Genomic DNA, 27,030 nt, shown 5'->3' with positions numbered 1-27,030 from the left:
TGTTCCGTATGGCTGATGTCAGGTGTGCAGTCCAGAATAACAGAGTAATATCTTGCTGACTTCAGATCTGCCACAATCTTCTGTTTGACTTTTGTTGCCACTAACTGTATGATCTCATTTTGAATTGTTTTTCCAAGGTAGTGGTGTGTGTACATTTCTTGGGTGATGACTCTTCTTAGATGCTCCTGGAGTACAGCATCAAACTCAGCCATCAGCTCCACAATTTTAAGGAAGTTTCCATTGTTTGGCACATACAGCTGATCTGAAGTGCCACATGGTACTAGGTTTTGGGTAGCAAGCATTCTCACAATGGCAACGAGCCTTTTCAGAACATTTTGCCAGTAAAGAGACTCTGATGCAATCTTCTCTTGATGCTGATCATCTATGGTGGCCTTTAACCTTAGTTTCATCTCAAGCTCTTTCCACCTATGGAATGCTTTCTGGTGATTTGCTGCCTTCTCATGGCATGCCAGATTTCTAGCCAGATTTTTCCAGTGCTTTGTTCCTGTAGAGCCCAATGTGGCTGGAACATTAGACTGGAAGAGTTTGTAACAAAAACAGTATGCAGCATTCTGGGTTTTTGAGTACATAAGCCATTGCCTCTCCACTTTGTCACCATTGGGGATTTCATGCCAGCAATGTGTTGGATCGTAGAATCATAGAATCATAGTCCTGGCACAGTCAAGGAATTATGATGTGATTGGAATAACAGAGACTTGGTGGGATAACTCACATGACTGGAGCACTGTCATGGATGGATATAAACTGTTCAGGAAGGACAGGCAGGGCAGAAAAGGTGGGGGAGTTGCACTGTATGTAAGGGAGCACTATGACTTCTCAGAGCTCAAGTATGAAACTGCAGAAAAACCTGAGAGTCTCTGGATTAAGTTTAGAAGTGTGAGCAACAAGGGTGATGTCGTGGTGGGAGTCTGCTATAGACCACTGGACCAGGGGGATGAGGTGGACGAGGCTTTCTTCCGGCAGCTGACGGAAGTTACTAGATCGCAGGCCCTGGTTCTCATGGGAGACTTCAATCACCCTGATATCTGCTGGGAGAGCAATACAGCAGTGCACAGACAATCCAGGAAGTTTTTGGAAAGTGTAGGGGACAATTTCCTGGTGCAAGTGCTGGAGGAACCAACTAGGGGCAGAGCTCTTCTTGACCTGCTGCTCACAAACCGGGAAGAATTAGTAGGGGAAGCTAAAGTGGATGGGAACCTGGGAGGCAGTGACCATGAGATGGTCGAGTTCAGGATCCTGACACAGGGAAGAAAGGAGAGCAGCAGAATATGGACCCTGGACTTCAGAAAAGCAGACTTAGACTCCCTCAGGGAACTGATGGGCAGAATCCCCTGGGAGAATAACATGAGGGGGAAAGAAGTCCAGGAGAGATGGCAGTATTTTAAAGAATCCTTATTGAGGTTATAGGGACAAACCATCCCTATGTGTAGAAAGAATAGTAAATATGGCAGGCAACCAGCTTGGCTTAACAGTGAAATCCTTGCTGATCTTAAACACGAAAAAAGAAGCTTACAAGAAGTGGAAGATTGGACAAATGACCAGGGAAGAGTATAAAAATATTGCTCGGGCATGCAGGAGTCAAATCAGGAAGGCCAAATCACACCTGGAGTTGCAGCTAGCAATAGATGTTAAGAGGAACAAGAAGGGTTTCTTCAGGTATGTTAGCAACAAGAAGAAAGTCAAGGAAAGTGTGGGCCCCTTACTGAATGAGGGAGGCAACCTAGTGACAGAGGATGTGGAAAAAGCTAATGTACTCAATGCTTTTTTTGCCTCTGTCTTCACTAACAAGGTCAGCTCCCAGACTGCTGCGCTGGGCACCACAACATGGGGAATAGATGGCCAGCCCTCTGTGGAGAAAGAGGTGGTTAGGGACTATTTAGAAAAGCTGGACGTGCACAAGTCCATGGGGCCGGACGAGTTGCATCCGAGAGTGCTCAAGGAATTGGTGGCTGTGATTGCAGAGCCATTGGCCATTATCTTTGAAAACTCATGGCGATTGGGGGAAGTCCCGGACAACTGGAAAAAGGCTAATGTAGTGCCCATCTTTAAAAAAGGGAAGAAGGAGGATCCTGGGAACTACAGGCTAGTCAGCCTCACCTCAGTCCCTGGAAAAATCATGGAGCAGGTCCTCAAGGAATCAATTCTGAAGCACTTAAAGGAGAGGAAAGTGATCAGGAACAGTCAGCATGGATTCACCAAGGGCAAGTCATGCCTGACTAATCTAATTGCCTTCTATGACAAGATAACTGGCTCTGTGGATGAGGAGAAAGCAGTGGACATGTTGTTCCTTGACTTTAGCAAAGCTTATGACACGGTTTCCCACAGTATTCTTGCCAGCAAGTTAAAGAAGTATGGGCTAGATGAATGCACTATAAGGTGGATAGAAAGTTGGCTAGATTGTCGGGCTCAACAGGTAGTGATCAATGGCTCCATGTCTAGTTGGCAGCCGGGATCAAGTGGAGTACCCCAAGGTTCAGTCCTCGGGCCGGTTTTGTTCAATATCTTCATAAACGATCTAGAGGATGGTGTGGATTGCACCCTCAGCAAGTTTGCAGATGACACTAAACTTGGAGGAGAGGTAGATACACTGGAGGGTAGGGATAGGATACAGAGGGCCCTAGACAAATTAGAGGATTGGGCCAAAAGAAATCTGATGAGGTTCAACAAGGGCTAGTGCAGAGTCCTGCACTTAGGATGGAAGAATCCAATGCACCGCTACAGACTAGGGACCGAATGGCTCAGCAGCAGTTCTGCAGAAAAGGACCTAGGGGTTACAGTGGAGGAGAAGCTGGATATGAGTCAACAGTGTGCCCTTGTTGCCAAGAAGGCCAATGGCATTTTGGGATGTATAAGTAGGGGCATTGCCAACAGATCGAGGGACGTGATTGTTCCCCTCTATTCGACATTGGTGAGGCCTCACCAAGGAGTACTGTGTCCAGTTTTGGGCCCCACACTACAAGAAGGATGTGGAAAAATTGGAAAGAGTCAGCGAAGGGCAACAAAAATGATTAGGGGACTGGAACACATGACTTATGAGGAGAGGCTGAGGGAACTGGGATTGTTTAGTCTACGGAAGAGAAGAATGAGGGGGGATTTGATAGCTGCTTTCAACTACCTGAAAGGGGGTTCCAAAGAGGATGGATCTAGACTGTTCTCAGTGGTAGCTGATGACAGACCAAGGAGTAATGGTCTCAAGTTGCAGTGGGGGAGGTTTAGGTTGGATATTAGGAAAACTTTTTCACTAGGAGGGTGGTGAAACACTGGAATGCTTTACCTAGGGAGGTGGTGGAATCTCCTTCCTTAGAAGCTTTTAAGGTCAGGCTTGACAAAGCCCTGGCTGGGATGATTTAGTTGGGGATTGGCCCTGCTTTTAGCAGGGGGTTGGACTAGATGACCTCCTGAGGTCCCTTCCAACCCTGATATTCTATGATTCTATGATCACTGGAGGTCAGCGTCCATATCCCCATTGTAGAGATGGGGAAACAGTGCAGGTTCAACAGCTGAACACTCCCCATCCATATTACCTTCCTTACGTGATAAGGGATATGATATTGAAAAGTAATCTGGGAATATTCTACATCAACCAAGAGACTTTGCAAAGAGCCCCCTAATTAATATTACAAGGCTGTTCAATTGTTTTTGAGACAGGCAAGAAGGGAAAAGTTGTATTTCTCACTTCAAAAACAATTGTTACAATGGAGTTTGAGCTTAAATGGAGGAAGTTTAAAATGTCAAACTTTCCACATGGCCACATCCCAATGAGGAACCCTGGCTTTGCTAGTTTGGAAGGAAAACACCCCCTAACTACTGAGACCCTGCACCTACTATCACTTATGCACATACATAACTTTACTTTTGTGAGTAATCCCATTGAAGATAACAGGGTGACTCCCATGAATAAAGTTATGCATGTAGTTAACTGTGTGAAGGACCAGGGGCTAAAGTTATGTTTCATTTACTTAAGCTGTAAGCTCTCCAGGGCAGTGATTGTCTTTTTATTACGACTAGGCTTGGAAGGATTCGATTTTTATCAGTATCTAACAATACATGTCAATTTCACTGCACATACATAGAAACCAATGAATAAATATTTCCATCAGTAATAATACAAATGTCTGGCTGGGCACAGTAAAAAAAGTGCTGCTTGAGACCTTACTGAGTTTGATTTAAGCATGTTTACTCTGTATATTTTGACATGTGCTGTTGACAATTTGTGCTTTAATAGCTGTAAAGCTTTCATTTTTTGAGTCTGAACATTGATTGTCGTTAAATAATTATTGGCTGAACCTCTGGTTGCCTGCCCCCATAATTTCCTACAACTGTGAACATTTAAATTGATTAAAAATTGAAAAAAATGATGAAAACATTGATATTATAAATATATTATTATAGTATAAATAAATATATTGAAATTATAAAAAAAATAAAGTTTGCATTCTGCCAAACCCAGTTATGACTGTGTTCAGCATCTGGCACAATGAGGTGGAATCTCCAGGTGCTATCTCAATACTAATATTACTTAATAATTACAATAACAATTGTTAAAATTAGTCTGTTGTGCAGCAAGCGGAATATGAAATGACTACAAAAGTCCAAGTTCTTCAAACTCTGAATAGCGAGCGTTCATAGGTCTAGTTCAGTGAATGGAGGTTTTTGGCATCCAGCCTTTAGGGCTGTAGCTGCACATGGCTGTGACCCCATCGGTTGGGACTTTTCAAAACTGTTTTGAGAAAGGGGAGGCAACTGGGGTTGTTCTTAATGCCCAGCCTGGGATTCCGAGAGATCTGGGGTGAATTTTGTTCTCTGCCACTGAGTCCCAGAATGACCCTGGATTGCTCTGTGCCTATGTCCCAATCTGTAACAGCCGAGATAATTATCTTCCTCCTCTCTCCAGACTCAATTCATTAATGTTTGGTGCTTAGACGCTATGGTGATGGGGCAGAGACAGTGACATGGCCGAAACCCTAGCGAATTTTCTGCTCTGGCCATGGGTGGCAGGGATGGACAAAAAGAAAAGGAGTACTTGTGGCACCTTAGGGACTAACCAATTTATTTGAGCATGAGCTTTCGTGAGCTACAGCTCACTTCATCAGATGCATACCGTGGAAAAGTTTCCACGGTATGCATCTGATGAAGTGAGCTGTAGCTCACGAAAGCTCATGCTCAAATAAATTGGTTAGTCTCTAAGGTGCCACAAGTACTCCTTTTCTTTTTGCGAATACAGACTAACACGGCTGTTCCTCTGAAACCTGTCATTATGCAAGGGATGGACAGGATGCTGTAACCCTTCATGTCTCTTACTGCTGTGAGCATTGTGTGATCCTGTAAGTCATGGTGTGGTGAGTATACATATGCAAGGCACAGTTAAGGCTCAGATCCTGGAGTCAGGTCTGTGTGTGAGGACCCTGCACCAGCATGGATCTCACTGCAGGGCAGGGGCCTCTGATTGCTTGGATTTTCTGTTATTTGCTTAGATGTCACCATTAGCATTTCCCCAGTGCAGGCTAGTTATTGTTTGAGATGCTCTGTCTGCTACTCACCATCTCTGCTGTTTGGTGCAGGTGCTGGGGTCACAGGCCAGGAGCTCTGCAGCTCCCCAGGTGAGTGTGTGAGCACAAGAGACAAGGGAAGGAAAAGAATGGCAGAGCAAGGAACAAAATCCCCAGGCCCTTGCAATGGGAGGAGATGGGAGGGGAGAAACCTTCTGTGAAATCCCTGCCTGAAATCCTGTTCATTACACAGTTAATTAAGCAATTAATACTCACAGTGGGCGACCATAAACATTAACGAAAAGGAAATGTTTGGGGCAGAGTCTCAGATGGTGTAAGCGGGTGTAGCTTTGTTGACTCCAATGGAATGGGGGCCAATTTACATCAGCTGGGTATTTTCCCCATTGACGCCACTGAGCTATGGCTGAGTTACACAGCCTGGGGCTCTGGTCCTATTGATCCTAAAGGAGATGTGGCTGATTTACACCGGCTGGGATCAGGCCCCATTGACTCCAGTGGAGTGATGCCACTTTATAGCAGCTGGCGATCTGGCCCAATACTGCAGGGATTCACACCCACCCAAAATAAAACAGACTAAATAAGCAAGTCTGACATGTGTCTTGGTGTATGAATGCAAACAGGGAGTTGTCCCAAATGACATCCGGCTTTGCTGCTTTAAACTCCATTTTTATGTGAGTTTCCAAGTGAACAAACCCTTCTCCTTTCATCAGTCACTGCATTTCTCATCTCAGTGATCGCTATTGCTCGGCTCCCTGTCATTCCCCTCTCAGGCACACACGTCCATGTCTCTTTGTTGTTCCAGGAGACCTCCCCGCGCCTATGTTGTTCCTGAATATGACGTCAGCTCAGGAGGGGGAGCCAGTGTTAGCCCAATGTGCAGATCTTTCAAACTCCCATGTTACCAAAGTTATTTTCCTCAAAGACGGAGTGGAGCTTTCCAGCCAAAAAGTCAATCCAGGACAAATTAGTTCTACATTGCTCCTTACGACCTCCATGAAGAGTGCAGGGCGCTACTCCTTGGGTATCTACACAAGGATGAGAAAAAACAGGTGTCCAATTCTGCTCTCAGTGCCCCCTTGCAACTGAAGTTCACAGGTGAGCGGCTGTAAGCTACACTATGTAGGCAGGAGGGAAAAGGGCTCAAATGGCAAGTATCAGACATTTAGTAAGTTATTCCATGCTACCCCTCCCCCTCCGGCCACCTCAGGTGTGTTTGTGTCATTTTCTGCCCCAAAGCTGTGCCTTCAGTAGGAAAACAGCCGTGTTCTCCACTAGAACTAACTAACCCGAGTTAAAACTGTAGTGAAGACAAGACAATTTGGCAATGTCACATGTGTAGGTCGGCCGAGTTATGGCCACAGGAGAACCAGGAGCCAGACGCGTAAAGGTATTCAGGCATAGTAAGATGCAGACCCCCTTTAACTCATTCTTAGCTAAGACACTGTGATATTTCCTGTGTTTATTGCCCAGACAGGAAGGCTCCCCCTGATGGCAGCCCTGTCACTGGCCAGCCTGAGAAAACTCCAGCTCTAGAAGGTGAGTGACTCTATTTGGAATGGGCTGGTTTCCACAGCACTCAGCATCCTGAGAACACGTTTGGTCCAGAGCTCTTCAAAATCTCACCCTCAGTGACCCTGGCACTCAGTCCAGTGGGCTGTGGATCAGAGTCGAATGCCGGGTGTCTCCCATGTTCAGTGCAAGGTCATGTCCCCTTCTAGGACTGTCCCTGAGCAGCCCTGCTCCAACCTTCCCCGCAGGAGGGCGTGTGGGGAGAGTAGCACACACATGAGAGGCCAGAGTGGACCCAGCAGCTCCCCACTCTCAACCTACAGCTGGCAGCATTTCCCAGGGCTAACGTGAGGGGCATAGTGCTCGGGGTAATGTTTTTAGAGGCGTGGTGCTCCTCACTACCACCAGCAATGAGCGGGGGACATGATCCATCATGGTTCTATATCAGATATGGAATGGATAAAGAGCTTGCTTCTTAATGAGGTAAACACCAGGTGTGTTTATCAAAAGATACTTTAATGCTCTGCCCAGTGTGGCTGAGGTTGGCTTAAACAAGGTATTTTACACACAGAGCCACTGAGTGGCTGAACAGTATCATACAGTTTAGCATCCATTACATCTCCCCCTTTAAGTTCTAAATTCCTACTATTTGCAATATTCACATTATCACTCTGTCTTTGAAGTTCAGTACTGATCAGTCCATCAAGTGTCTCTGAATTGTGCTCTTTTTTTTAATTACACGACCCTAACCTGTAACAGCTTAGCCATCTGCCTGTCCATTAGTTATAACAACTGGCTTTGGTCGGTCTGGAATCCTTGAGTCTTCTTCTTGTTCTGCATCCGCTATCATAAAATCAAAGGACTGAGGCCAAGTCCAATCCCCTGCACTCATGGCAGAACCAAGCACCATCTAGACCAGGGATGGCCAGCCTGAGCCTGAGAAGGAGCCAGAATTTACCAATGTACATAGCCAAAGAGCCACAGTAATACGTCAGCAGCCCCCCATCAGCTCCCCCTCCTGCCCCCAGTGCTTCCCGCCCACCGGAAGCTCCACCAATCAGCACATCCCCCTCCTTCCCCACGGCTCCTACCTGCTGCAATCAGCTGTTTCCCTTGGCAGGAGGTTCTGGAGGGAGGGAGGGGGAGGAGTGAGAGTATGGCAGGCTTGGGGGAAGGGGCAGTGGCCTGGGGGAAGGGGTGGAGTGGTGGCAGGGCCTGGGGCAGAGCAGGGGGTTGAGCAGTGAGCATTGGAAGCACTGGCACATTGGAAAGTTAGTGTCTGTAGCTTCAGCCCTGGAGTCGGTGCCTATGCAAGGAGCCGCATATTAACTTCTGAAGAACTGCATTTGGCTCCGGAGCCACAGGTTGACCACCCCTAATCTAGACCATCCCTGACAGGTGTTTGTCTAACCTGCTGTCATAAATATAAAGGGAAGGGTACCCACCCTTCTGTATACAGTGCTATAAAATCCATCCTGGCCAGAGGCAAAACCCTTTCACCTGTAAAGGGTTAAGAAGCTAAGATAACCTCGCTAGCACCTGACCAAAATGACCAATGAGGAGACAAGATACTTTCAAAGCTGGAGTGGGGGAAACAAAGGGTCTGTCTGTCTGTGTGATGCTTTTGCCAGGAACAGATCAGGAATGCAGCTCAGAACTCCTGTAAAAAGTTAGTAAGTAATCTAGCTAGAAATGTGTTAGATTTCCTTTTGTTAAATGGCTGGTAAAATACGCTGTGCTGAATGGAATGTATCTTCCTGTTTTTGTGTCTTTTTGTAACTTAAGGTTTTGCCTAGAGGGATTCTCTATGTTTTGAATCTGATTACCCTGTGAGGTATTTACCATCCTGATTTTACAGAGGTGATTCTTTTGCCTTTTCTTTAATTAAAATTCTTCTTTTCAGAATCTGATTGTTTTTTCATTGTTCTTAAGATCCAAGGGTTTGGGTCTGTGTTCACCTGTACAAATTGGTGAGGATTTTTATCAAGCCTTCCCCAGGAAAGGGGGTGTAGGGCTTGGGGGGATATTTTGGGGGAAGACGTCTCCAAGTGGGCTCTTTCCCTGTTCTTTATTTAAGCGCTTGGTGGTGGCAGCATAGGGTTCAAGGACAAGGCAAAGTTTGTACCTTGGGGAAGTTTTTAACCTAAGCTGGTAAGAAGAAGCTTAGGGGGTTTTTCATGCAGGTCCTCACATCTGTACCCTAGAGTTCAGAGTGGGGAAGGAACCTTGACACCTGCTCCCTAGGCAATTTATTGCAGTGCTTAACCACCCTGATAGGAAGTTTTTCCTAATGTCCAATGTAAAAATCTCATGCTGCAATTTAAACCCATTGCTTCTTATTTTATCCTCAGAGGTTAAGGAGAATAATTTTCTCCCTCCTCCTTGTAACAACCTTTTAGGTACTTGACAACTGTTATCATGTCCCCGCTCAGTCGTCTGTTCTCCACACTAAACAAACCCAGTTCTTTCAATCTTCCCTTATCAATAGAGTTTGCTCTGTTGATTGTTCTTTCTCAGGAACAAACTGTAGATGTTGACAGTTTCTGTTGAACTCCCTACTGTCGGTCTCGATCACATCTGAGCTGGGTGCAGAATTCTTTTTCTTTACGACAGTTGGAGTTGTCCAGCCTTTTTCTCCATCCAGTTTCACACAAACACAGCCACCAGGTTCTAGAGTTGACAGTTCTCTGAGGACAGGTGTTGTAAAAAGGCCTATAAGCTCTTTTTGCCTTTTTATCTGATCTGGCCTACTCGCTTCATGTCTGGTCACTTTGGAGATAGTTTCTTTTTCATAGTTGGAACAGTAACTCTGAGTTGTCTTCCCATCAGGAGTTGTGCTGGACTATATCCAGTAGCTACTATTGGTGTTGATATGTAACTCAGAAAGGCAAAGAATGGATCTTCCTGCTGTAGGATTTTCTTGACTGTCTGTACAGCTCTCTCAGCCTCTCCATCCATAGAGGCTGAGAGAGCTGTACAGACAGTCAAGAAAATCTTACAGCAGGAAAAATCTTACAGGCTGCTAGTAATATGATCAAAATCATATTTTGTTTGGAATTATTTGACTTCTGCTGCAGTGAATTGTGTTCCGTTGTCCATCAGTAATGGAGTAATGAAATGAGCAAAAGTGCACTTCAGTTTCTGATAACATTGCAACATGTTTTGTCTTTGAAGTACATTATTGATTGTACTTTTTCAGGGCTAGGACGATTCCATCTTTGTTTATTGTCTGTCCCAAAAACATGATTTGGGGTGGGTGGAAAATGAATTTTTTCTTGTTTAGCTTCAGTCCAGACTGACTGATTAGGCTTAGGACTTCACCAAAGGTTCTGTTGTGTTCTTCTACAGAAGAGCCATATATCAGAACATTATCCATGAAAACTAAAATGCTATTTGTGTTCATGAATAATTCTGCCATCTTTCTTTGGAAAATTTCAGGTGAACAGGTAACCCCACAAGGTAATCTTCCAAAGCAAAATCTCCCAAAGGATGTGATAAAATGTAGTCAGTTTAGCACTTTCTTTGTCTTTTGTCTTAGTAAATTGTTCCTGTGGTGAACTGGCCCATGCAATTTAGAATACCTCCAGAGCTAGTCAGAGCTCTGTCGGGTGAGTTCAGCTCTGGGAAGGGTTAAAGGTGATTGCGAGTTCCTTCTGAGATGACTGAGGTATCTGCTTATGAGTCAATTTAAAGTTAAGAGTCTTGTCATGAATATTCAGATTCACTCTCCAGGCAGATTGTGTGTCATGACAAAGCATAGATCCCAGAACTAATGGCTCTTGATAGTCTATAATATGAGTCACCTCTCTGACTGCTTTGGTGCAAACAGCTGCAAAATGTCCATATTTCATACATGTATTACACTATGTGCCTCTGGATAGAGATGCATTATCTCTTGGGATACAACTTTTCCACATTTTGTGCGTGTAGGCTAGAATTTGTCCCGTTTAGCCTGGGATTTCTCTCTCCTTGCCTCAGGGGACTTTTAGTGCTCATGTTGCATCTATTAACAGACTCTGATTTTTGAGCTAGTGATTTTTTTTCAAGTGTAACAATTTGCTCTTGCTTTTGCCGTCTCACCAGCTCAGACTGCTTTGCTTTCTGTATATCTATGTGTAGGGTTAAATCTCTCTTCGGCTGTAGCTCTTGTTCAAGGTTATTATCTGACAGTCTGTGATATTTGCATGTTTTCCATTCCCAAAGTCACAGTTTTCAGCTAATTTATTCAGAGCTCTTATCAGTCAACATTCCCCCCTGCTTCTTGAATTCTCTGGTGGAAATGTACTCTTTCATAAACCACATTTCTCGGAGGTATCAAGCATAACCAAAATCCTTTCACAGTCACCTTTGTGACTGTCTTCAGTAAAGTCAAAGGATTTAAAGATGTGCTCTGCTGGCTTCCCCAGAGCAGACATTACAGAAGATACCCAGATATCTCCAGTTCCTTTTTGGAACCAGTTTGCAATTCAATATCTTGTAAAATATTGGCCAGTCTGTCCATTGTGAAGGTTTGTCACAGGTGTAGTTCTCAGGGTCATTGAAGAGTAATGTTGATGAGATCCTGCAACCTATGTTGCTTTGTTCCTTCTGCCTGCAACCTTTGTTGCTGTTTTCCTTCTGTTTCTGTTCTCCTCTGGCTCTAGTTTACTTTTGACACCATGTCATATTTTGATACCAGATACAAACTGGCTACAGAGCTTCCTTTCATAGATATTAAGGACAGAAGGAACCATTTTGATCATCTAGTCTGACATCCTGCACAACGCAGGCCACAGAATCTCACCCACCCACTCCTGCGAAAAACCTCTCACCTATGTCTGAGCTATTGAAGTCCTCAAATCATGGTTTAAAGACTTCAAGGAGCAGAGAATCCTCCAGCAAGTGTCCTGTGCCCCATGCTACAGATGAAGGCGAAAAACCTTCAGGGCCTCTGCCAATCTGCCCTGGAGGAAAATTCCTTCCCGACTCCAAATATGGTGATCAGCTAAACCCTGAGTATATGGGCAAGACTCACCAGCCAGATACCCAGGAAAGAATTTTCTGTAGTAACTCAGATCCCACCCCATCTAACATCCCATTACAGGCCATTGGGCCTATTTACCATGAATAGTTAAAGATCAATTAATTGCCAAAATCATGTTATCCCATCATACCATCTCCTCCATAAACTTATTGAGTCTAATCTTAAAGCCAGATAGGTTTTTTGCCCCCACTGCTTCCCTTGGAAGGCTATTCCAAAACTTCACTCCTCTGATGGTTAGAAACCTTCATCTAATTTCAAGTCTAAACTTCCCAATGACCAGTTTATATCCATTTGTTCTTGTGTCCACATTGGTACTGAGCTTAAATAATTCCTCTCCCTCTCCAGTATTTACCCCTCTGATATATTTATAGAGAGCAATCATATCTCCCCTCAACCTTCTTTTAGTTAGGCTAAACAAGTCAAGCTCCTTGAGTCTCCTTTCATAAGAAAAGGTTTTCCATTTCTCGGATCATCCTAGTAGCCTTTCTCTGTACCTTTTCCAGTTTGAATTCATCCTTCTTAAACATGGGAGACCAGAACTGCACACAGTATTCCAGGTGAGGTCTCACCAGTGCCTTGTATAATGGTACTAAAACCTCCTTATCTCTACTGGAAATACCTCTCCTGATGCATCCCAAGACCGCATTAGCTTTTTTTCACGGCCATATCTCATTGGCGGCTCATAGTCATCCTATGATCAACCAATACTCCAAGGTCCTTCTCCTCCAACGTTACTTCTAATTGATGCGTCTCCGGCTTATAACTAAAATTCTTGTTATTAATCCCTAAATGCATAACCTTACACTACTCACTATTAAATTTCATCCTAATAGTATTACTCCAGTTTACTAGGTCATCCAAATCTTCCTGTTTGATATCCTGGTCTCCCTCTAAATTGGCAATACCTCCCAGCTTTGTATCATCCGCAGACTTTATTAGCACACTCCCACTTTTTGTGCCAAGGTCAGTAATAAAAAGATTAAATAAGATTGGTCCCAAAACTGATCCCTGAGGAACTCCACTGGTAACCTCCCTCCAGCCTGACAGTTCACCCTTCAGCAGGAGCCACTGTAGTCTCCCTGTTAACCAATTCCTTATCCACCTTTCAATTTTCATATTGATCCCCATCTTTTCCAATTTAACTAATAATTCCCCATGTGGCACCGTATCAAACGCCTTACTGAAATCTAGGTAAATTAGATCCACTGTGTTTCCTTTGTCTAAAAAATCTGTTACCGTCTCAAAGAAGGAGATCAGGTTGGTTTGGCATGATCTACCTTTTGTAAAACCATGTTGTATTTTGTCCCATTTACCATTAACCTCAACTACTTTCTCCTTCAAAAATTTTCCCAAGACCTTGCATACTACAGATGTCAAACTAACAGGCCTGTAGTTACCCGGACCACTTTTTTTTCCTTTCTTAAAAATAGGAACTATGTTAGCAATTCTCCAGTCATACGGTACAACCCCTGAGTTTACAGATTCATTAAAAATTCTTGCTAATGGGCTTGCAATTTCATGTGCCAATTCCTTTAATATTCTTGGATGAAGATTATCTGGGCCCCCCGATTTAGTCCCATTAAACTGTTTGAGTTTCGCTTCTACCTCAGATATGGTAATATCTACCTCCATATCCTCATTCCCATTTGTCATGCTACCATTATCCCTAAGATCCTGCCATGCCTAGATTATCATTGACCTCCACTCCATCCTCAGTGCTTAGCGGTCCCACTTCTTCTTTCTTTGTTTTCTTCTCATTTATATGGCTACAGAACCTTTTACTATTGGTTTTAATTCCCTTTGCAAGGTCCAACTCTACTTGACTTTTAGCCTGTCTCACTTTATCCCTACATGTTCTGACCTCAATAAGGTAGCTTTCCTTGCTGATCCCTCCCATCTTCCACTCCCTGTGTGCTATAGTCCAACCCCCTGCTCAAAGCAGGACCAATCCCCAATAAAATCATCCCAGCCAGGGCTTTGTCAAGCCTGACCTTAAAAACTTCTAAGGAAGGAGATTCCACCACTTCCCTAGGTAACGCATTCCAGTGTTTCACCACCCTCCTAGTGAAAAAGTTTTTCCTAATATCCAAACTAAACCTCCAGCCACTGCTCCTAGACATGCATCATACCATGAATTGCAGAACATATTCATCCTCCAATCAGTGGTTAGAAATTTATTGATGATGAGAAAAAAAGTTTATACTGCAGGCTGATATTACAGTGTCCTGGGCCTGTGAATTAATTAACAGACTGTACTCATTTTCTCAATGCTTTGCCTTGAAAATCCACATATACCAGATGAATGGGTAGATCAAAGGAGTAAGTTAATGTGTTTGAACTTCATACCAATAAGCTTCCCTGCTGCAGTTTTGTCTGTGTTCTTATATGGATTTTGCTCCCTGTAGAAAATGAGAGAAAGGCTATATGAGTTGTCATAAATATAAAGGGAAGGGTAAACCCCTTTAAAATCCCTCCTGGCCAGAGGAAAAATCCTCTCACCTGTAAAGGGTTAAGAAGCTAAAGGTAACCTCGCTGGCACCTGACCAAAAGGACCAATGAGGAGACAAGATACTTTCAAAAGCTGGGAGGAGGGAGAGAAACAAAGGGTCTGTGTCTGTCTGTATGCTGCTTGTGCCGGGGCCAGAACAGGTATGGAGTCTTAGAACTTTTAGTAAGTAATCTAGCTAGGTATGTGTTAGATTATGATTTCTTTAAATGGCTGAGAAAAGAACTGTGCTGAATAGAATGAATATTCCTGTCTGTGTGTCTTTTTTGTAACTTAAGGTTTTGCCTACAGGGATTCTCTATGTTTTGAATCTAATTCCCCTGTAAGGTATCTACCATCCCCGATTTTACAGAGGTGATTCCTTTACTTCTATTAAAAGTCTTCTTGTAAGAAAACTGAATGCTTTTCTTTGTTCTAAGATCCAAGGGTTTGGGTCTGTAGTCACCTATGCAAATTGGTGAGGATTTTTACCAAATCTTCCCCAGGAAGTGGGGTGCAAGGGTGGGGAGGATTTTGGCGGGAAGGACGTGTCCAAACTACGTTTCTCAGTAAACCCAGTTAAAGTTTGGTGGTGGCAGTGGAAATTCTAAGGGCAAAGGGTAAAATTAATTTGTACCTTGGGGAAGTTTTAACCTAAGCTGGTGAAAGTAAGCTTAGGAGGTTTTCATGCAGGTCCCCACATCTGTACCCTAGAGTTCAGAGTGGGGGAGGAACCTTGACATGAATGAATGTGAAAAGTCACTTGTATTTATTGAGTTGAAACAAGAGAGGCCTGAGGTAAAGTCCCAACTACCAATGTGATGCTTTGGCTTAGCAAATGTGATTCTCTCTCCCTCTACTGGCTGCTCCCAGCAGCTAGCTATTTAAGATAATGGTTTTTCCTTTAGCTCAACTGGACAGAATTATTCCACTGGCATTGCAGGGTGCAAACCTCACTGATGGCCATAGTATGTCCATGTGTCTACAGTAGGTTACACAAATGCCTCTGATCTTTGGTGGAGGATGGACCTGGAATCCAAACCCAGGGCTGGACCTCAGTTTCACAAATGGCTCATATATTTTTAATAGATCTAAGCAAAGCCCTGGATTCAAACACATCCAGAACTTGGGGTGATTCAGATCTGAATTTTGAGGGCTGTACCTGTTTTGCTTTAAAATCTTCAAAAGTGGATTTAAGAACATGCCAAAAAAAATTGACTGGGCCAAGTTTGTGGCCACATATGGTAATTCTAACCCAGTTGTCCCTTTTAGCAGCTGGATCACGACACAAGTTGTGAGGCCTTATTCTCCCCCAATTACCAGTGGGACTGAAAAGGAACTGCCTTGCACAGCCAGTTTTGGGGCTTATTTACCTCCTAGAAACCCTGGAAATTTTAGAGCCAGCTTCCCAAACAGGTAATAACACCTAGTACTTATAAAGTGCTTTTCTTCAGTAGATCTCAAAGTGCTTTACAAAGAAAGACAGCATCTTTAGCCCCATTGTATAGATAGGGAAACTGAGGCACAGAGAGGGCAAATAACTCACCCATGGTCACCCAGCAGCAGAACCAGGAACAGATCCTACAGCGTCTAAGTCCCAGGCTAGTGTGCTATCCACTAGGCAACACTGCCTCTCACCAGCACAGAGCTACATGAGTAAAGACCACTATATCTGAGGGTGCTCTAGCTGGGAAAGGACCTTCACAGAGGGATTCATTTGTCATGGCCACCAGATTTCTAGTGGGGTTAATCCCTGACTTGAGTCATAATCTATCTGCTTTATTTTTCAGTTGTAATCAGTGTTTGCATGAAACAGCACCTTCAACTTTAGGGCAGAGTAATTCTAAATCAAATACTATATTCCTGCAGCTACTATGGGATGTGTTAAGAGATAGTATCCTCTTACCTTTGGTTTTTACATTGACATGCAGCTGAAAAGACAGAAAATGTTAGTGAAATGGCCTAAATGATTCGCTACAACATTAGTAAAGAAAAAGGGGAACATAAAGCAAACTAGGTATGAGGTAAAGAGGCAGGGTCTAGAGTTCTGACCTCATTTAGATTTAGGCTAGGACCATGTGTGCAAGTTTCAGGCCATACCAGATATTGATGTGAGTTTCGCCAGCTGTTCTCATAAGAATTTGGTCCAAAATGTCACAAATTTCACAAGAGCAATTGGGCTTGTGAAATTTCTGATCTCTCAGGCCAAATCAGAGGCAGATCCCCTGTCAAGATTCCTCCCCCACTCTGAACTCTAGGGTACAGATGTGGGGACCTGCATGAAAACCTCCTAAGCTTACTTTTACCAGTTTAGGTTAAAACTTCCCCAAGGTACAAATTAATTTTATCCTTTGTCCTTGGAATATCCACTGCCACCACCAAACTCTAACTGGGTTTACTGGGAAACGTAGTTTGGACACGTCTTTCCCCCCAAAATCCTCCCAACCCTTGCACCCCACTTCCTGGGGAAGGTTTGGTAAAAATCCTCACCAATTTGCATAGGTGACTACAGACCCAAACCCTTGGATCTGAGAACAATGAAAAAGCATTCAGTTTTCTTACAAGAAGACTTTTTCAATAGAAATAGAAGTAAAGAAATCACCTCTGTAAAATCAGGATGGTAGATACCTTACAGGGTAATTAGATTCAAAACATAGAGAATCCCTCTAGGCAAAACCTTAAGTTACAAAAAAGACACACAGAAATAGTCATTCTATTCAGCACAATTCTTTTCTCAGCCATTTAAAGAAATCATAATCTAACACATACCTAGCTAGATTACTTACTAAAGTTCTAAGACTCCATTCCTGTTCTATCCCCAGCAAAAGCAGCATATAGACAGACACAGACCCTTTGTTTCTCTCCCTCCTCCCAGCTTTTGAAAGTATCTTGTCTCCTCATTGGTCATTTTGGTCAGGTGCCAGCGAGGTTAGCTTTAGCTTCTTATCCCTTTACAGGTGAGAGGATTTTTCCTCTGGCCAGGGGGGATTTTAAAGGGGTTTACTCTTTCCTTTATATTTATGACATCCCCCTTCTGGGTTAGGTTCTTTCCACAAATCAAAGCTGTAGGGACAGATTCCAAACTGGCAATTTGTGATCAAGTTACTTCACCTCAAAGCTACAGTTTATGCTGATTGCAGTTGGCCAGAATGCAACCCCTTCCTTGCATTCATCTTGATTCATAAATTATAAACAAAATCTAGCACAAGCCTCCTCCCTGAGCTTTTTCGCTCCCAGGCCTCCTCCACAAGGACCACTCAGTTCACGCCCTAGGTCATCTCTTTCTAGAGCCAGTCCCACTTCTGTTCCATCTAGATGGTGTAAAAAGCCCAGTGCAACAGTGAATCAGAAAGATGCATTAATGTTTTCTAGCGGAATCTTCACCTGCTAACAGGTGGAATTTTCAGGCCAATGCTGCCAGAATGTTACAGGATTCAAATCCTAAACTGCTGAATTTGGGCTTTATTCACATGTGAAGTTCTGACATTGGCCCTTCTCGAAAAGAAACGTACTGCAAACATCTAACAGTGATTCTATCCTGGCTCCCTGAGCCTGTTTGAGAACATTATGGAACCTGGGAATTTCTTCTGAAGTTTGTCTTATCTATCTTCTAACAGGTGTAGGTGTTTACATACCTTTTATTATTACTAGATACAGAACCAAGCACAGACCCAGGGTGGTAGGAATTGCAATTCCAAGTATCATTTGCAGTCCTAGAAGACCAAAGAAACATGAATATTTACAGAAAACAATAACTTTAGGCTAGAAATAAAGGGAAAGGGAAACTAGAATACTTTGAAGATGGCTGGTCCCTCAACAGCCAGACCAAAAATAAGTATCTAATATTATAAAGATGTCTGTCACAGGCCATTAACTGAATGATAGAATGAATTTTTAGAGCTGCTCAGACACCAGAATTAATGTTCTGTGGGAAAGTCTAACATTTCAAAATTTGTTTTAATTCCAAATTGGAATAAAAAGCCTCAAATTTTAAATTTCCTGCAAAAGAAAATTGCTAAAAAAATTGACCCTAAACTAGAGAAATATTTTGTTTTGATAATGTTAAATAATTTTGTTTTTGTTAAGGTAAAAGATATATTGAATATATTACGATGATTCAACCTAATATTAAATACAAGTCATATAAATAAAATATGTTATAATCAATATTTATTTATATTTATATGATAATGTGTGTAACGTTATATAATGTGAAAGTCAAAATGATTCATCTGGACATTTTCCCTTCAAAATGTCATCAGAACTGATACTTTCCCATGAAACATTCTGATTTTAATAAATCTGAATTTTTCAATGAAAAACTGTTCTGTATTTTTGTTTTGTTTTGTTTCAACCAGCTCTACTTATTTTCATGTTCCCATTTGCAAATATCCTGAAATATGGGACCTCACTACGTGCTGCTGGGTACAGAAAACAAAAAACAAAACCCAAATTAAACTTTGACCTTTCCATCAGTAGTACCAGGAGGCCAGTGATTTATTGTTGGTTTCAACCCAGTCTGCAAAGAGCAAGGAGATAACCCGAGCTACAGCTGCTACTATATCTGTCCCTGGTTCTGACGGGCACTTAGTACAGGTGGACGTTTACATTGTAAACCGGCAAAGTCAGGTGGGAGGCCTAAGGAGAGTTCAGAAGCTGATGACTGGAGTGTGCGTGCCTTTCCTGACCCGTTGAGAGGACAGAACCAATTCAGCAAAAACAATGAGGAATACTTGTGGCACCTAGAGACTAAAAAATTTATTTGGGCATAAGCTTTCATGGACTAGAACCCACTTCATCAGATGCATGGAGTGGAAAATACAGTAGGAAGATATATATACATAGTACACGAAAAGATGGGGGTTGCCTTACCAATTCTAACGAGACAATTCAATGAAAGTGGGCTATTATCAACAGGAGGAAGAATCACTTTTGTAGTGGTAATCAGGGTGGCCCATTTCATCTGTTTCATCTGTTCAAATAGTTTGAAATGGGCCACGCTGATTACCACTACAAAAATGATTCTTCCTCCTGTTGATAATAGCCCACTTTAATTAAATTTTCTTGTTAAAATTGGTAAGGCAACTCCCATCTTTTCGTGTACTATGTATATATATCTGCCTACTATATTTTCCACTCCATGCATCTGATGAAGTGGGTTCTAGCCCACAAAAGCTTATGCCCAAATAAATTTGTTAGTCTCTAGGTGCCACAAGTACTCCTCGTTGTTTTTGCTGATACACATGAACACGGCTACGACTCTGAAACCAGAACCAATTCAGTAGCAGTGTTGTCCAGGTTGGAAGATTATCTGTGCATATTCTAGGCCCAGTTCTGTGCCAGACCAGATTTGGCTGGAGGTTCTAGCACTGGAAACTCTGCTTGGGACAGAGGCTGTAGCAGCACAAATTGGCCTCAAGGTCCTTTATTCTTGTTCAGAGTGATCCAGGAAGGCTCTAACTCAGCCCTCCCCTCCGAGCTCCCACTGGCAGAGCTACCATGGAGCACCCTGGTAAAACCTGGGGTTGGGGAAATACCATCTGCACTCCCTTGAGGTGAATCCTGCTGGGAAACAAACAGCCTTACTGTGGGAATGGCAGTGATGGTGATTTATACCCCATTGCACCAGACTAACTGAATGCAGCCCATTCAATGGATGTCCTGTGTGTATACTCTTCAAGAAGAAGGGCAGCGAGTGAGAGGAAAAGATAACAGCTCCTACAGGAAGGAGCTCTGCTTTTCTGGAATTCACATCCTAGGGGGCACTAGAATTCATAGGGGCACGTAAGGTGTAAATCCTGGCCCTGCTCAGCACTCGATGTTATAGCCACTCAAGAGCCTCCCACGTGGAAGTGGTGTGTTCCAGATATTAGCAGACCTGGATTCCAACCTTAGCTTTGTTTTATGATCTTGAGCAACTCCCTTTCCCTCTCTGTGCCTCAGTTTCCCAATAACACTCACTGTCCTGTTTGAAGTGCGACAAGATCTACAGATGGGAAGTGTTGTACAACAGCTAAGCGTGATTAAAAATATATCCAAATTCAGTACACGACTCTGCGGTCCTAATTCTGCCATCAGTGATGGCCTTTGAAATAATGCAAAAAGGTGGGCCAGGACAGTGGCCAGGGAGTTTCAGACGACGAATATTTCTCACCCAGCACTCAGCTGCTTTGCAGGACTGGGTCTGAAATGTCCATGTACTCTGGGATCTCCTCTTCAACAATGGCCAATGCTGGTGCTGGGAGGGCTGAAAACTACAGAATTGATTGAATAATATTTGTTGAATGATTTTCCAATTACTTTTGTGATATTTTGCCAATCTATTATTTGAAAAATATTCACTAGGATTTTTGCTGGGTGAAGGATGGCTCTGTGCTTAAAGCCATGGCTATAGCTTCAAGCCAGGTGGGTTCAAATCCCACAATGGAAATTTTTTAATCCATCTGATGTTGTCACAACCCAATGGCCCCCTCCCTCAAGTCCGCTGGGGAAGCAGATCAGTATTGTATGTTGCTAATGCTGTTGCAGGCATTGCAAAATGTTCTGGGAAGGGTTAAAGGTATGAGAGTGGAATGAAAGGTTCCTTTGCGGGTCTCAGGCGGCCGAGGGGGGAAAGGAACAGGTTAATTTGACAATTCAGCTTGGCCTATAGATAAAGAGAAAGCTGCTCTGCTTTCAGGGTCAAGAATCAACAGTCTGCCTTGCTCTGCATGTCAAGCACCAAAAAACACAGCTGGCTGTGAGAAATAAAGACAGAAGCAAAACAAAAGCAAAACAATTTGCAGGCCTGAGATTATACATTCGCGAAGGTTGGCCGCCCAGTGAAACTCAACAGTCTGCCTTTGTGACCCTGGAGCCGGTGTGTTTTGGGGGAAGCTGAAGAAGCCACAGAAGGTCAGTCTGGACTGGTACACCGAGCATGGAGAACAAAGGTCTCTGAAGGGGACGCCCCCAAGAGATCCCAGGGCTTAAAAACCCTCCCAAGAGCGGAAGCAAGTTGGAGACTTTTCAGCGGAACCCCGGATGACCTGTGCATAGGACAGACTCCCGTCCATCCCCCTCCGTCTTCTGACGGTACACCTCAGGCCTGGCCAGCCTGGGGTAGCTTGAGTGTGAGTATGGAAGTGGGTTAGAGCTTGGGCACTAACACTTTTTCCTTCCTCCGAGTGACATGGCTGCGATTCCAGCACTCACCGCTGTTCATTTATTATTTAAATAAAGCTTTAAAATTTAGTCACATGGTGTGTTCCTGTATCTCCTCCCCAGAACGGTCCTGCAATCTCAGACTGATTGCCTGAGATCTTAGGCAGACTGGTAACAGAAATCTGTCACAATGTCTCAATCCGTAAAAGGGAGAAATAATATTTCCCTATGCTCTGCCAGAGAATAGTATAATAACCTATAAAGACTAGAATAGCTGGTCAAGATTGCACAATTATCGTGGTGACATTGACAAAATCTGAGATTCTTTTCTGTGATTTTAAGGGATGTCCCAGTTACATTGTTTAAATCTGCTGTAGCTTAGCTGAAGTAAGTTCTCCATTTCTGGGTCTCTTTTATATAGCTCTTCACACAAGTACGATGTAGGTATGAAGCTCTATCAGATCAGAAAGGCAGCATTTTACAATCACTTTTCTCAGGGTTAAACTTTGACACAAGATGCCAGGTAGTGGAGAAGCAGGGCTAGTGGGTGTCATTGGGCCACTCTACAATTACACAGATGTAGCTGTGGTCAGAAAAGGATGGCATGAAAACAAGAGGCAGCCCTGTTTTCATAGTCAACTCAAGTCAGTGCTCACCTGATGAGGAAATGCAGTTGCAGGCCGGCTGCTGCTGGAATGTAAAACTCAAAGCTTTGGGAGAAAAAATAAAGTTACTTTAGGGAAAAACATCATTATTTTTCCTTTCATCTGAAAATGATTCATAGCTGCAGAATTTCCATAAGGTGCCAATTCAGTTAGGGTTGTCATAGAATCATAGAATATCAGGGTTGGAAGGGACCCCAGAAGGTCATCTAGTCCAACCCCCTGCTCGAAGCAGGACCAATTCCCAGTTAAATCATCCCAGCCAGGGCTTTGTCAAGCCTGACCTTAAAAACCTCTAAGGAAGGAGATTCTACCACCTCCCTAGGTAACGCATTCCAGTGTTTCACCACCCTCTTAGTGAAAAAGTTTTTCCTAATATCCAATCTAAACCTCCCCCACTGCAGCTTGAGACCATTACTCCTCGTTCTGTCATCTGCTACCATTGAGAACAGTCTAGAGCCATCCTCTTTGGAACCCCCTTTCAGGTAGTTGAAAGCAGCTATCAAATCCCCCCTCATTCTTCTCTTCTGCAGGCTAAACAATCCCAGCTCCCTCAGCCTCTCCTCATAAGTCATGTGTTCCAGACCCCTAATCATTTTTGTTGCCCTTCGCTGGACTCTCTCCAATTTATCCACATCCTTCTTGTAGTGTGGGGCCCAAAACTGGACACAGTACTCCAGATGAGGCCTCACCAATGTCGAATAGAGGGGAACGATCACGTCCCTCGATCTGCTCGCTATGCCCCTACTTATACATCCCAAAATGCCATTGGCCTTCTTGGCAACAAGGGCACACTGCTGACTCATATCCAGCTTCTCGTCCACTGTCACCCCTAGGTCCTTTTCCGCAGAACTGCTGCCTAGCCATTCGGTCCCTAGTCTGTAGCGGTGCATTGGATTCTTCCATCCTAAGTGCAGGACCCTGCACTTATCCTTATTGAACCTCATCAGATTTCTTTTGGCCCAATCCTCCTATTTGTCTAGGTCCTTCTGTATTCTATCCCTACCCTCCAGCGTATCTACCACTCCTCCCAGTTTAGTATCATCCGCAAATTTGCTGAGAGTGCAATCCACACCATCCTCCAGATCATTTATGAAGATATTGAACAAAACCGGCCCCAGGACCGACCCTTGGGGCACTCCACTTGATACCGGCTGCCAACTAGACATGGAGCCATTGATCACTACCCGTTGAGCCCGACAATCTAGCCAGCTTTCTACCCACCTTATAGTGCATTCATCCAGCCCATACTTCCTTAACTTGCTGACAAGAATACTGTGGGAGACCGTGTCAAAAGCTTTGCTAAAGTCAAGAAACAATACATCCACTGCTTTCCCTTCATCCACAGAACCAGTAATCTCATCATAAAAGGCGATTAGATTAGTCAGGCATGACCTTCCCTTGGTGAATCCATGCTGGCTGTTCCTGATCACTTTCCTCTCATGCAAGTGCTTCAGGATTGATTCTTTGAGGACCTGCTCCATGATTTTTCCAGGGACTGAGGTGAGGCTGACTGGCCTGTAGTTCCCAGGATCCTCCTTCTTCCCTTTTTTAAAGATTGGCACTACAATAGCCTTTTTCCAGTCATCCGGGACTTCCCCGGTTCGCCACGAGTTTTCAAAGATAATGGCCAATGGCCAATTGAGAAGGGCTGATTCCATGGACTAGTCTTAGAGTTGGGCAGAAAGTGGAATTTCTGTCCTGCAGGAAATTTTGCATTATAAAAAACAAAAACATTCATTCACATTTGGAACATAAAGCTGGAATTGCAAAATTCCCACGGAAAGGAACTTTTCAAAAATTTCCATTTTGGAAAACCTGAAATGCAATTTTTTCAAGAAATCCCAGTCCCACCTCCCTGGGCTCCATAGCAGCCTTCCTGTGGAGCTGCTGAGCAGCCAGAGAACTTGGGATCCAAGGTGCCAGCTCCTTGGCACCCCATGTGCCTAGAAGACAGGCAGGCTGCTGATGGACCAGGAAGGCGGGTGAGCTGGCTGGGAAATAAAGAGGTTTCATTCTCCATCATAATCAACACGTTCCCATGAAACGTTTCTATTTCAATGAAATGGCATTTTCTGGCAGAAAAAATGTTCCATCCTGAAAATATCCAACCAGCTCTAGTTAGTATTGAGGTAGCTGTAGGGATAAGAAATCCCAGCACAAAACCACTGTCTAGGAGCCTTGTCTTCTCAAATGCCTTAGGATGGTGGTTCACAGACTGGGAAGAGCACAGCATTTCCAGCTGCTCCATGGAGCAGCTTCTGTCCTCACAGTGATGGATCTCTCCAGTGATGCTGCCTGCTAGTTCTAGCCCAGTCCAGAACTTTCTTACGGTTGTTATTGACCTGCTAAATGAGGAAAAAGCAATGGCTTTTCTGCCCACAGCACAGTTGCCTTATGTCTTTATCAGGTGCAGTATTGCCAGCTCCAAGAGTTCCAAAATCAAGGGACTGGCTTAAAAATTATGAAAATTTAAAAATAATAATAATACATTTGGGGTTCTTTTTATTTACCTTCTGTTTTCGGACCTTTTAAATAATAGACTAATAGAACTAATAGAATATCAGGGTTGGAAGGGACCTCAGGAGATCATCTAGTCCAACCCCTGCTCAAAGCAGGACCAATCCCCAATCACACACACTCCACATTTTCAAGCTTTTCTCTGCAACCAAGAGGGCAAGAAACGTACTTTTTTTTAGGAAAGTTGAGATCCTCGCAAAATCATAGGACTCCAGGAGCTGGAGATTTAAGAAAAACACCAAAATCACAAGACTTGTGATAAAAATCACAAGAACTGGCAACACTGACTGAGGTCTCTGCTGAAAATTCTATTGTGATCAAATTCACTGATTACACCTGCACTGGAGGGGCAGCAGCAAGTACGCAGGAGGAGCAGAGCTGACAATTGACCTGGCAAGATTCGAGCAGCAGGGGATGCAGACCCTGGGAGGGAGAGCTGTTAGAAATGAAAGTAAAGTCTTGCACCTAGGGAAAGTGACAAAATGGGAGAATGTAACTAGGAAGTCATCTCGCCACATGAAAACAATGTGTTTATAGTAGCTGGATTTTTCAGTGTGGTCTGGGGGAGTGAGGCACCCAAATCCCACTGAAATTAAATTAGAGTAGGGTGCCCAACTCACTTGGGCAGCTTTGTAAATCTCAGCTTTTGTGTCCTAAAGATACTCCTTCCTGTAGCCAAGCCAGAAGGAAGACATGGGATCAGGTTTCAGAAGCTGCACAAACTGTCTCTAAAAGGGCCTCTTGGTTAAGAACCAGCCCAAAGTTCAAGCACATCTGAGAAAAGCTGGCTTAAGAAGCAAATGTGTTCTTCCCCTGTGGGGAGAGTGAAAGAATTAATTACACTGATCTCCAGTGATCTTTCTGGGCTGGCATGCAAACACTGATACTCGGCACAGGGCAGGCCTAGTTAAGTGGATAGAGAAAGACAAAAGAACTGGAGGGCTGACCCTCTCAGCTAGAAGAAAAGCTGGAAGATTTTCATAGTATCATAGAAGATTAGGGTTGGAAGAGACCTCAGGAGGTCAACTAGTCCAATCCCCTGCTCAAAGCAGGACTAACACCATCTAAATCATCCCAGCCAGGGCTTTGTCAAGCTGGGCCTTAAAAACCTCTAAGGATGGAGATTCCACCACCTCCCTAGGTAACCTGGGGAGGGACTGAAGAGTGGAAATGCCAAAATTAACCCTCACTCCAGAACAGAGCAATGCAATCGCAGCAGCCAGCAGCATGGGCCTGGCCTGGCTCTGAGCAGCACCCCGAATATTACTGTTGGGGCACTGGGCATGGCCACTAGGTAACTCGAGGGGTGGAAGTCCACGAGTGTCGATGAAGCCCCCCTCGCACTAGGCCCAAGTGACCTTGGCCCCCTGGCCTGGAGGCACTCACAGCAGTTATGCTGAGGATATGCAACAATATGTTGCAAAGTCAGACTGTCTGAAACTAAACAAGGCCAGACAGGGCAGATATGGTAAAACACTGCTGAACAAAGCAGCTTTATATATGGTTTAACAGATGGTACAAAGCAAAAGGGAACTAGCTGGTATCTGGATTGGCTGGCTATATGGATACTTAGGGCAGCTTGCTATTGGATAAGTATGCTGAAGAAAGGATGTATAAAAGTCTGTGTAACTTCCTGCTCTGTGTACAGGATTTGAGGTGAATATCTCCCTGTACTATATTGAAGCTTCAAATAAACTTTTCTGCTTCTCCACCCCGTTGTGATTATTGGGTGACGCATACCGGGCAACGAACCTTGCTGTTGTTTGCCTCGGGCACTCTGTGCCGGCAACATTACCATACACAGCTGAATTTTAAATAAGCAGAATGTACTACCTGGAAATCTGGGTCCAGTAACTCTGAGTACCTGGTGGCGCTGGTTATGGGTGTCTGCTATCTTTGAACCCCAGGACTGAGTAATTGCTGTTGGTGAAGCCAGAGCTGGCTTTTCCAAAAGTTATATATTAACTGAGGAGTGAAAAACGAAAGCAGTGTGGGGGGAAGGGAGCGGGTGGGACTGTGGGTTTATTGCTCTTTATGGGACAACTACTCTATTCTTCTGCTAAACTAAAGTAAACAGCCCTTAGGTTCCTTTGTAAATACCAGCCTAAACCCCATGCGCTGCCTTTAAAGCATCTCTGAATGGGATTAGAAGAGCTG

General features: G+C 43.9%; 1 long non-coding RNA gene across 1 annotated transcript; it reads right to left on the bottom strand.

Moving 5' to 3' along the window:
- Positions 1–14,222: 14,222 nt before the first annotated feature.
- LOC142069889 (uncharacterized) lies at positions 14,223–22,428 on the bottom strand. The gene is made up of 3 exons (XR_012665864.1): positions 22,348–22,428; positions 18,184–18,261; positions 14,223–14,462 (listed from the first exon to the last, which is right to left on the bottom strand). It is a non-coding gene; the product is annotated as an uncharacterized LOC142069889 (long non-coding RNA).
- Between the last annotated feature and the right edge of the window lie 4,602 nt (positions 22,429–27,030).

Source organism: Caretta caretta, chromosome 23 (genome assembly GCF_965140235.1).
Source record: "Caretta caretta isolate rCarCar2 chromosome 23, rCarCar1.hap1, whole genome shotgun sequence".
Taxonomy (NCBI): Eukaryota; Metazoa; Chordata; order Testudines; family Cheloniidae; genus Caretta; species Caretta caretta.
This window is presented reverse-complemented; position numbering and strand designations above follow the sequence as displayed.